At 45.8% G+C, this 9968-nt stretch overlaps 1 pseudogene; it reads right to left on the minus strand.

Moving 5' to 3' along the window:
* Positions 1–2196: 2196 nt before the first annotated feature.
* Positions 2197–4526, minus strand: LOC109687742 (stress-induced-phosphoprotein 1-like; annotated as a pseudogene).
* Positions 4527–9968: the final 5442 nt, after the last annotated feature.

A 9968-nucleotide genomic window follows, 5' to 3' on the forward strand; every position in this document is an offset into this window, starting at 1 on the left:
CACTACCTCCATTATCCAGGAGAGAAAAGAGGTCCAAAAGACTCTGAGAGTCTGCCTGGGATGCACAGCTAGAGATGCGTTCCACCCTCCACCCTCAGCCCCTACCTCTTTGGGCAACTCTTAGAAGCACATTGTTTTTCTTCTGAGTTAGATCCTCTAAGAAGGAAGGTCCGGTCTTATTCCCAAAGCTTTCCTGCAGCCCCGCTGACTCGGGGAAATAACTGTCAGACTTAATTGGATCCAGATGGTAGGCTCCACTTGGCTCTTCAGTGTGCCTTTGGGAGTGCTGAGACTTGCAGATAAGTCATGGGATGAGGAAGGAGGACAAGGAAACTGAAGGGTGACAGAGCACAAGATCCAGGGGTGAGAGTCGCTTAGGGATAAGTTTGGACCTGGTGGAACAGCCTCTTCCACAGCTGTCAGGCTAGTGGCCGAGGGTTTGGTCCTCCAGCTACCAGCCTGGTCGCTTAGAGTCAGAGATGCACATGCTCCACCCACTCACAACACAAACACCTCCGAGTGCCGAGCAGCAGGCATTTGGGTGGGAGCTGGGTGCAGTGTTGAGTCAGACACAAACTTTTGGCTTGAGTAGTTCAGCCTAGCAAATGGGATGGCAAGATAGACCAACAGTTAGCCAGATGCTTATGATCCTATGGGATCATGAATAACCATTACAGAAGAGGCAGAGACAGAGTAGGGAGGGAGAGCAGAAGAGAGACATGGTCATGGAAGAATTGACTTTGGGCTGGGTCATGAAAAATGTGCAGGGACAGGCCAGGGAACAAAGTTGGGAGGGACTCACAGGGCAGAGAAAATAGCAGGTGCAAAGGCCAAGTGGCTGGAATGGACGGTGAATCATAGGAGTGGGGAGAAGATCTCTTAGGGTGGTTTGGGACAGCCCTGTCCAGCTCAGAGGCACTGCGTCAGGAGATGTGGTATCCATTCCTGGTCCCTCCTGTTTAAGCATCATGACCTCAGTCTCTGAAGCTCAGATTATTCATCTATTTAATGAGGAAGGTGTTTTTTAAAATTAAAAACCTACATGAAGTAATACATTATATTGCATTTTTAAATACCAAGTAATATCATACACGTTTATGATGACCTACAAGTTTCTTGGTCCAATCCTCCCAACCCTTGAGACACTTTGCCTGGGTGACTTTTTTTAACCATCTGTATTTTTGCTTATTTAGGTGGTTAGCCTGTGTAACTGTAAATAAAATGCTCATTATCCGTTTCTTGATTTGCCAGCTTTTGGGAATGAAAAATGAGAATTTAGTTCACATAAATTCCTTCTTTTCTCTTTCTCTTTGTTCTATTTATCTATCTAGCTAGCTCCTATAAAGTCTGGTCTTGAACTCACAACCTTCCTGAATGTTGGGATTATAGACAGGTAACACCATGCCTCTTAACTGAGTATTCCATTAGCTATACATGCATTTTTATATTTTAATTGAGAGTTCCATTGGCTATACATTTACTTTTATGTTTTCAAGATAACTAACATTTATATTTCACTCTTTGTTTTAGCAGTACTGGGGATTGAACTCAGGGCCTCGCACTTGCTAGGCAGGCACTCAACTGCTTGAATCATGTCCGCAACCCTTTTTGCTTGTTTGTTTTTCAGATAGGGTCTTATGATTTTGTCCAGGCTGGTCTAGGACCTTGATCCTCCTACCTGTGCCTCTTGAGTAGCTGGGACCACACACACCCAGCTTACATGTCATTCTTTAATATCACAAGGCATCTACATTTTGTATATTCTTGCAAAAGATTTTTTATTTATTTATTTATTTATTTATTTTGGTGCTGGGGACCGCAAAAGATTTTTTATAACCATGCACAACTGGTTTGTTTTATTGGAGAAAGGAATGTAGTGTAAAAATGTGAGGAGAGCTGGGAAGAACAACCTCCCCTTCCCCATATGTGCCCACTACCCTAAATAAAAAATGACCAGCTATGGGGGAGTAGCTAAAACAGTGGCTGGGGGCAGGGGAAGGAGACATGAAAATCAGGGGCAGCAGTGAAGAGAGCTTGAGTATGCTCAGAGGGCCTGCTAAACAAGTCCGTGTTTTCTCATAGGCGTATATAAACATAAAGATAAGCTATTCTTTCTCCCTCTGTTCTGTGCTGCTAGCTGCCATCCCATGCCATCTTTCCACATGAGGACGAAGGGAAGAGGGGCCAAGCAGGTTATCACTGAATTGTAATCAGACCCATATCCATCACCTTCTGGATCTTCTCCGCTTTTACAGGTTCCAGGAAGAGCTGCGTGAGTGGGTCACCCACTATCTGCAGCACCTCAGAGTCAGCCACGGCCAGCTGCTTCACATCCGTGGAGCTGCCATATTAGTGTACTGCACCATCACACAACACTGGTCACCATCTGCTGCCTCCTTACAGCTGGAGCCCAAGTCCAGTGCCCTCTGGTCCACACCCATGGCTGTGCGGTCCTTTGTGATCTGTAGGGCAGCCGCTTTCTGTGTTTCTGCCCTTGAAGGTCAGCTCCAGCTGGATACATTCCTTGAAACCCTTGAGTGCCAGCTGAAACTCCACGAGTTTGGCTTGCAGGCAGCTTGTTTTGGAATACTTTGGCTTCTATATAGTGCTTCATGGCTTTTCTGAAAGCACTCATTGCCCTTGTTCATGTTCTTCAAAGCCAGATCAGGTTGATGTTGGCTAGTGGCTCTTGTTCCTTTAGGATCTTCTCTGCCTGTTGGCTCTTCTTGAGCACATCTGGGATTTGGTGCTCTTCCAGCGACTTGTAGAGATGGATGGCATCCTTATGGCTTTGTTCTTTGAGGCAGGAATTGCCAACTGGAGCACAAGTTTTGGCAGTCTGGTCCATAGTCTTCTCGATTCTCCCTCCCCATTTTGATGGCATTCTCATAAAACATTTCTTATAGTTGCCCTTTTCAAAGAATACTGCTGCTTGATTGGCGATATGAGCCAAGTTGGTAGGGTCCAGTGCTTTGGTTCTGTCATAATGCTTCAGGGCCATGTCAAAGTCTTTGATCTTACAAGCATCACTTTCCAACTGTTCTTTCAGTGTCTGCTTTTTCTTTTCAGGCAGGCACTCTTACCACTTGAGCCATTCCACCAGCCACTGCCTGCTTCTTAATCTTTGGCAAATCTTCTTCCATTGGCTCTGGAAGAGGTAGGGGTGTTGCATAATCTTCTTCCCCATCCACTAGATCAACCCAGAGGAGGACTGGGAATGATCATGATCTGAGGAGCTTGACGTTTTGTGCGCAGGTCAGATGGGTTGTTTCTAGTGGCTCAATCAGTTCCTGATAGGAAAGAAACACCGAGCAGTGTCCTGGTCCTGGGATCACTTTCCAGCTGTGGTAGAGATTGGGCGTGTTGAAAGGCCATGAATTTCCTCTCTGCCAACCGGGCCTCCATGTTCTGCAAACTCTCTTTGAGCTGAGGGTTAATTACCTTGTATTTTAAACCCTTCCCATAGGTTCACTTGACTTCTTCAAATCAGTTTAGGAACTCAAAAGCTGTTGCTTTTCATGAACAGCCTTGGCCCAGTTGGGCTTTCAGTCAGTAGCTTTGTGGCTATCCTCATGAGTCTTCTGGTAGTCTCCTTTCTTGGCACAGGCTGAAGAGCAAGTGCTGTAAAGCACATGGCTCTGGGGTTCTAATTCAATTGCTTCAGAGTAGCGCCGTAAGATACCATCAGTGTTACTGACATCGGGACCTTATTGTCCTTCTCCTTTAGCTCCTTCACCTGCTCAGAGCCTGGCCCAGAGCCCTGTTAAATCAAATCCATCTGCTCTGGGTTCTCAATCCTTGTTTCAAAACTTTGAAAACAGGGTTTACATTCTTATATTTATGAAATATTATTTCCTCTGTAATCAATAGTATGCTACAATTAAATTATCTTTATTATTTTTCTTGTAGTTTATAATTGCATTTCTTTTCTTCCTTGTGTTGTCATATTTGACCCTATAGTTAAGTTCTTCCAATGTTTAAGGATAATATAATATCTACAGAATTTCTATGTTGTGAGCTCCACAAAAGCAGGTCCTTTTGTCTGTTTTCTGCATGGCTGTATGTCCTTCATCTACCATCTTCACTACAAACTCAAGAATTTTTTTCAACTTCTCAAGACTGTTTTGAAACTCAGTTGTGCCAAAATAAGTGCTATAAACATATCAACTGCTAAAAACATAAAATTATTTTCATAATTTTCCTTAATTTCATTATTTTTATTTAAATGTAACAATTCTCTCCTCTCATTTCAGACTGAATATCCAACCTCTGTATTCAGTAATGAGAAGCTTAGGCGTCTCTGTTTCCTAGAACTTCTTTACTCTATTAAGCTTGAATTTGCCTCTGTAAATTCTCTCATTGGGCCATGAACTCTTCTTCCTAGAGTCTTGAATCAGGATGCTTGCCACTTCCCTGGCCCAGTCCTTCAGAGATGTGAAAACCACATCATGATCTTCTGGGGACTCATCTGCAGAGGCCACGTCCACCTCATTCCCTCTACCATGCAGACTTCCAATCTTCACCATCCTGACTTTGCTGCTCCAAGGGCAGAGCCTACAACTTCCCACAGACTCTAGGCTCTCCAACCCACAGAACAGACTGCATGTGCAGCCTGAGATGGTACTGTTTCTTGATTCTCCTAAACCCCTAGGCCTTAGATCAGCATAGAAGACAATAGCACCTCCCTTTCATTTCAAATATCAAATCTTCAAATCACATGAAATGTGTGCTGAAACCCAGAAGTGACCTTCCGTCTTCTATTACAACCAAAAGCCCCAGTATGGACCTGCACCAGAGCAGGTATGCTTATCTGCTTGATTCCCAGACCCTAGCCCAAGAACACAAGCTGGTTTGTGGTAAGGTTTTCATAAAATAGAAAAATTGAGGAAATGTAAGTAAAGTGTCCATAAAGTTAAATTTATTAGTTTAGGGAATTTTTCTTTATTCTAAAAGGATGTTCCTGGGCTGGTGGAGTGGCTCAAGTGGTCAAGCACCAGTATAATCAAAAATCAGAGGAAGAGAAGGAGAAGGAGAAGAAGAAGAAGAAGTTAAAGAAAGAGAAAGAAAGAAGATGCTGTACCTTTTACATGTTTTGGACCATGGTCTTTCTATCCTCATCTCCTGAATAACTAGGATTATAGACACATAGTACTGTGCTCAACTTTTTTTTTTTTTTTTGGTGGTGGTACTGGAGTTTGAACTCAGAGCCTCAGCTTGCTAGGCAGGCACTCTACCACTTGAGCCACACCTCCAGTCATTTTTTTGTGTTCTTTTTCTTGAGCTAGGGCCTCACAAACTATTTGCCCAGGCTGGCTTTGAACCATGATCCCCTGATTGCTGCCTCCTGAGTAGCTAGGATCATAGACGTAAACCACCAGCACCCAAGCAAATCAACTTGTTTTTTGAGATGGGGTCTACCTAACATTCTGCCCAGGCTGGCCTCGAACCACAATCCTCCTATCTCCATCTCCTGTGTAGCTGGGATTACAGGTGTGAATCATCACACCCAGATAGTATTTTAATAGGCTACTTGGCAAAAAAAAAAAAATTGGAAACTTTATTGAGTACTTTATATGGGCAGGGGGTACAGTTTACTTACAAACTGACTCAGTCCATTTTCTGAAACTATAACTGAATACCACAGGTTGGGTAATTTATAAAGAGTAGATGCTTATTTGGCTCATAGTTCTGGAGGCTAGGAGTGCAAGAGCATGGGAGTGGAATCTGGTGATGGTCTTTTCACTGCATCCTTACATAGTGGAAGGCATCACATGTTCAGATAGAGCTGAACATTAGAGAATTAGCTGGAGTCTCTTCTTTTTCTCATAAAGTCAGTATTACCATCATGGGGCCCATCCTCATGAACTCATCTAGCCTTAATTACCTCCTAAAGTTCCCCCTCATACCACTAACATATGACTCGGGGTTGAATTTCCAACACATGAACTTTTGGAGGACATATCCAAACCATAGCAACAGGCCTTGGAATCCAGACGTTTAGGAACCACTGGGCAGGCTGGATGGAGATGAAAGTCTGGGTGGTCTCTACTTGAGCTGCAATGATCTTCTGTCCCTTCTGAGCTCCTGCAGTTGCCTCTGCTGCTTTGGAGACCAGGCTAGATGTGGTGAGTGAGCCATGCTCTCTGTTAGGTGGTGCTGGTGGATAAGATGATCTGGGAAGGGACAAGGACAACCTGCTGGAGCTCAGGCTACAGAATGGGCTGAACTTGGGAAGAGGGTTGGAATGAGACTTGTCGTTTCCCTTCTTGGTCACATTGTCCAGGAGGGCCAGTGCTTTGGCCTCTTTTCAAGAACAAAGGGAGAAAAGAGTTTTGTTGTACAATGACTAGAACTGGAGCCTTCAGCAAGTGACCAAAAATGATACATAAAGGAGGGTTATTTGAGGTTGGAGCCCCAAGAATTTCCACTCCAGGTTGCCTTCCTGAGGGAGAGAGGAGGAGGTGGAGAAGTGTCAGGATACAGTGTTTGAGGAGACCATGAGACAAACACAGGGTTTGAGCCTGAGAGGGTTAGGGTGGCCCATCTTGAGTGGTCCTGAGGAAAATGAAAGTAGGTGTTAGATGTGGATAAAGGGGGTTCCCTATCGAATAATTTGGGGGAAATTCTAGGTTTAAGAGAGTCATACAGACTTTTTCACTGCAGGGCTTTTAACATGGTGATGTGAGCCCTGAATCTCCAGAAATCACCGTTCCCAAAATGACAAATCCCTTATTGGTTGTGAAAAATAGCAGACAGTGGGGTGGAGAGGTGGGAGGGGCTAGGATCATGGAAAGCCTTGATTCTGGGGTTCTCTGTCTATCCTGTCATGAGAGGAACATGGAGGGTCACCTTAAGAAATGGGGAGTGCAGAAGAGGGGTAGCACTGAAGAGAAGAGGAAGCCACAGCTTTGGAGGCCTTTTGTGGGACTGGAGGTGGAGAGCTGAGAGCTGAGAGCCCAGAGTCCTCCCCCTCCCGCTGCTCCAAGGGCTGAGGGAGGGTTGAGCATGGCGTCTGCCCAGCACAGCCGCTCGCCCTCCCCCTGGCGTCTGAAGAGAGGTACTGCAATTCCGGGCTCGCAGACCTGCAGCGCCCCTGCAGCGCCCCTGCAGCAGCCCACAGAGTGAACAAGGCTCAACCCAACCCGCCTCTTCCAGAACGCCTCTCTTAGCTTCCGGCCCTCCGCCGTGCTACCGCTGCACCCATCTATCACCCACATCACATTACGCCACACCTCCTCCTGACGTCTCCAAAATGATCATTTGCAAGTTTATGGAAGGGGTCCGGGCATATAGAGCTTTGTCTCAGAACGCGGGGAACCTGGGGACCCTGTACACAGCTGCAGACATACGTCTGTAACTTAGAGTTACAAAGACAGCCGCCAAGGAGCAGATACCAGAGCCATATGTGGATAGGGAGGGGAGGCCTTGCATTTCATATGGCCACACCTCTATAATGTAAATAAATCAAGAGGCCACAGGAAGGCTACCTACGGAACGGCGCCTTTTATATGACACTGTGCAAAAGGCAAAATCAGGATTCATAGGGACATAAATCAGATCGATGGTCGCCAGGGGAGCTCTGAGGATGAGTTGAAGATGGTAGCTGCTTTGACGTGGGCCTGGAAGACAGAAGGAAATGGAACACATTGGAGAGGGGGTTAGAAAAGGCGCCCACCTTGGTAGCCCCCCTGAGTGGGGAAAGATCAGGCCGCTTGGCCAGCCTGTAGCTCTCTCCCACCCTACCCTGGCTGCTGACTAATGTCCTAAGGATGTGAGAAGCCAGAAAAGGGTTGCGGCCAAGGATTCCAGGAGGCGTGGGTCACAGGATCCAGGGTTGGAATGGGAACAGCAGCAAGAGAACTGACTTGATCGGACTTTGCCTTGGGCCAGGCGTAATGTGCTATGGGCTTTTGTTTGGTATCTCATTTAATCCCCACAGCAATCTAATGAATTTCTTATTATCTCATCCACATGATGAGGAGGAGACTGCAGCCTAGAGAGACAGGAAATCTGCACATAGTAACACAGCTATTAAGAAAAAACAAGCCAGACACCAGTGGCTCACATCTATAATCCCAGCTACTTAGGCTGAGATTGGGAGGATCATGGTTTCTGGCCAACCCTGGGCAAAAAAAAGTTCTCAAGACCCCATCTCAACAGAAAAAAAAAACTGACAGTGTTGGTGTGTGCCTGCCATCCCAGCTACAGTGGGAAGTGTGAAATAGAGGATCACAGTGCAGGCTAGGCTGGGTAAAAATTGAGACTCTATCTCCAAAATAACCAGAGGAAAAAGGGCAGAGGCGTGGCTCAAGTGGTAGACCAGCTACCTCACAAGTGCAAAGGCCTGAGTTCAAACTCCAGTACCAAAAAAAAAGAACAGAATTTGAGCATAGCTACCTCTGGCTCCAGAGTATTCATTCTTAATTGTTCTGTACTGGGAGCAGAAAAAAAAATTGCTCTATACTAACCACATAGGCCATGACTCCAGTGATGATGAAGAAACTTCTAGTACTTTCCTGAAATACCCGTCCTGCCTCGGCCTATATGCTTCTGCTCACAAGCACTCACTGTTTCTCTGGGAAGGTCACACTTAAATGGACCCAGAGTTGACTTGCTAAAGCATTCACCCACAGCCCCCATTACCCCTTTGGCCTTGAGGTGCCCATTGCTGCTGTCCATCACACATTTCCATCAGCTCATTGTGTGGGATATGCTTTCTGGTGCCCTGAAGTTAGGTAGTTCCCGTGTGCTGTGGTTTGGACAAGTATCCAAAAGGCCCATGTGTCTGGTCCAATTTGTGGAACCCTTAAGAGGTGGGGCCTACTTGGAAATCTTCTGCTCGTATGGGCACTTGCCCTTAAAGGGGATATTGGGAACTTATCCCCAGTCTTGTTTCTTTCTCCTTGTTTTTCATCTACCGTAAGGTGAGCAGCCTCAGACACTACACACTCCTGCCATGATGTCCTGCCTTACCACCGGCCCAAAAGCAAAGAGGTGAATGGATAATGGATTGAAACCTCAGAATCTATGACCTAAAATAAACCTTTTCTTCTTCTATGTTGACCATCTTGGTTATTTTGTCATAGTGACAGAAAGTAGACTAACATACTGTGTGACTTCCTCTAACCAATGAAATGGGAGCAGAAGTTTTAAAAGCCAGGATGCAGTTAATCTCGTCCCTATGCCACTGCTGCAAGGTTTGGGGGAGACCATATTTGGATGAAGCTTGACTTTGTCTGGATCCCTGAGCTACTTGGATGAGCAGAGACCCCCGTGGACTTGTGTTGAACAAGTAATGTGAACAAGAAACAAATCTTCCCTATGGAAGTCACTGAGATTTGACAACTGCTCGTTAATTGCAGCAAAACCTTAACCTCTCCTGGCTGAGTTGGGTCCCACAGAACAAGTTGGTCTGCTCAAGGCCAGCAACCATTTCACATCTTCTGTCTTCTCTAAGTTAGACTACCCCAATGTTTCCAGCCAAGCCTCTAATTCATTGACCTCTCAACTTGATATTTTCTTCCCTACACATTGTAGTGGGAGAACCAAACAGTCATCCAGGAGCAATTTGCAAAGCCCGTTGCCTCTTCTCTTTCTCCATGTGCTACTCAATGACGCAGCCAGTGACTGGATGAAGCCTTCAGTGGGCAGACAAGGCAACCCCACCCCTGGCTTTCATTCTGAACTGTTTTGCTCTCATTCTTTGGGCTCCCAATAAAGTGGGGACTCAAGATTCAGAACTAGACCGATTCAGGCCTGTTGTGGGTCACTGTGGACAAGTTCCCTAACCTCTCTAGCCTGTCTTGTTACAAAAGGATGGAAACAATAAGACAACCTGTACCAAAACTGTCTGCTGTTTGTGGGCCTACCTGGGTGTTATTTCCCTTCCTTTTCTCTGCACCCCATCTCCTTCAGGCTCACAAGTTTGCACAAGGGGAAGGCATTTCTGGAATGAGGCCCTGGCTAGC

This window comes from Castor canadensis, chromosome 7 (genome assembly GCF_047511655.1).
Source record: "Castor canadensis chromosome 7, mCasCan1.hap1v2, whole genome shotgun sequence".
In the NCBI taxonomy this organism is placed as follows: Eukaryota; Metazoa; Chordata; class Mammalia; order Rodentia; family Castoridae; genus Castor; species Castor canadensis.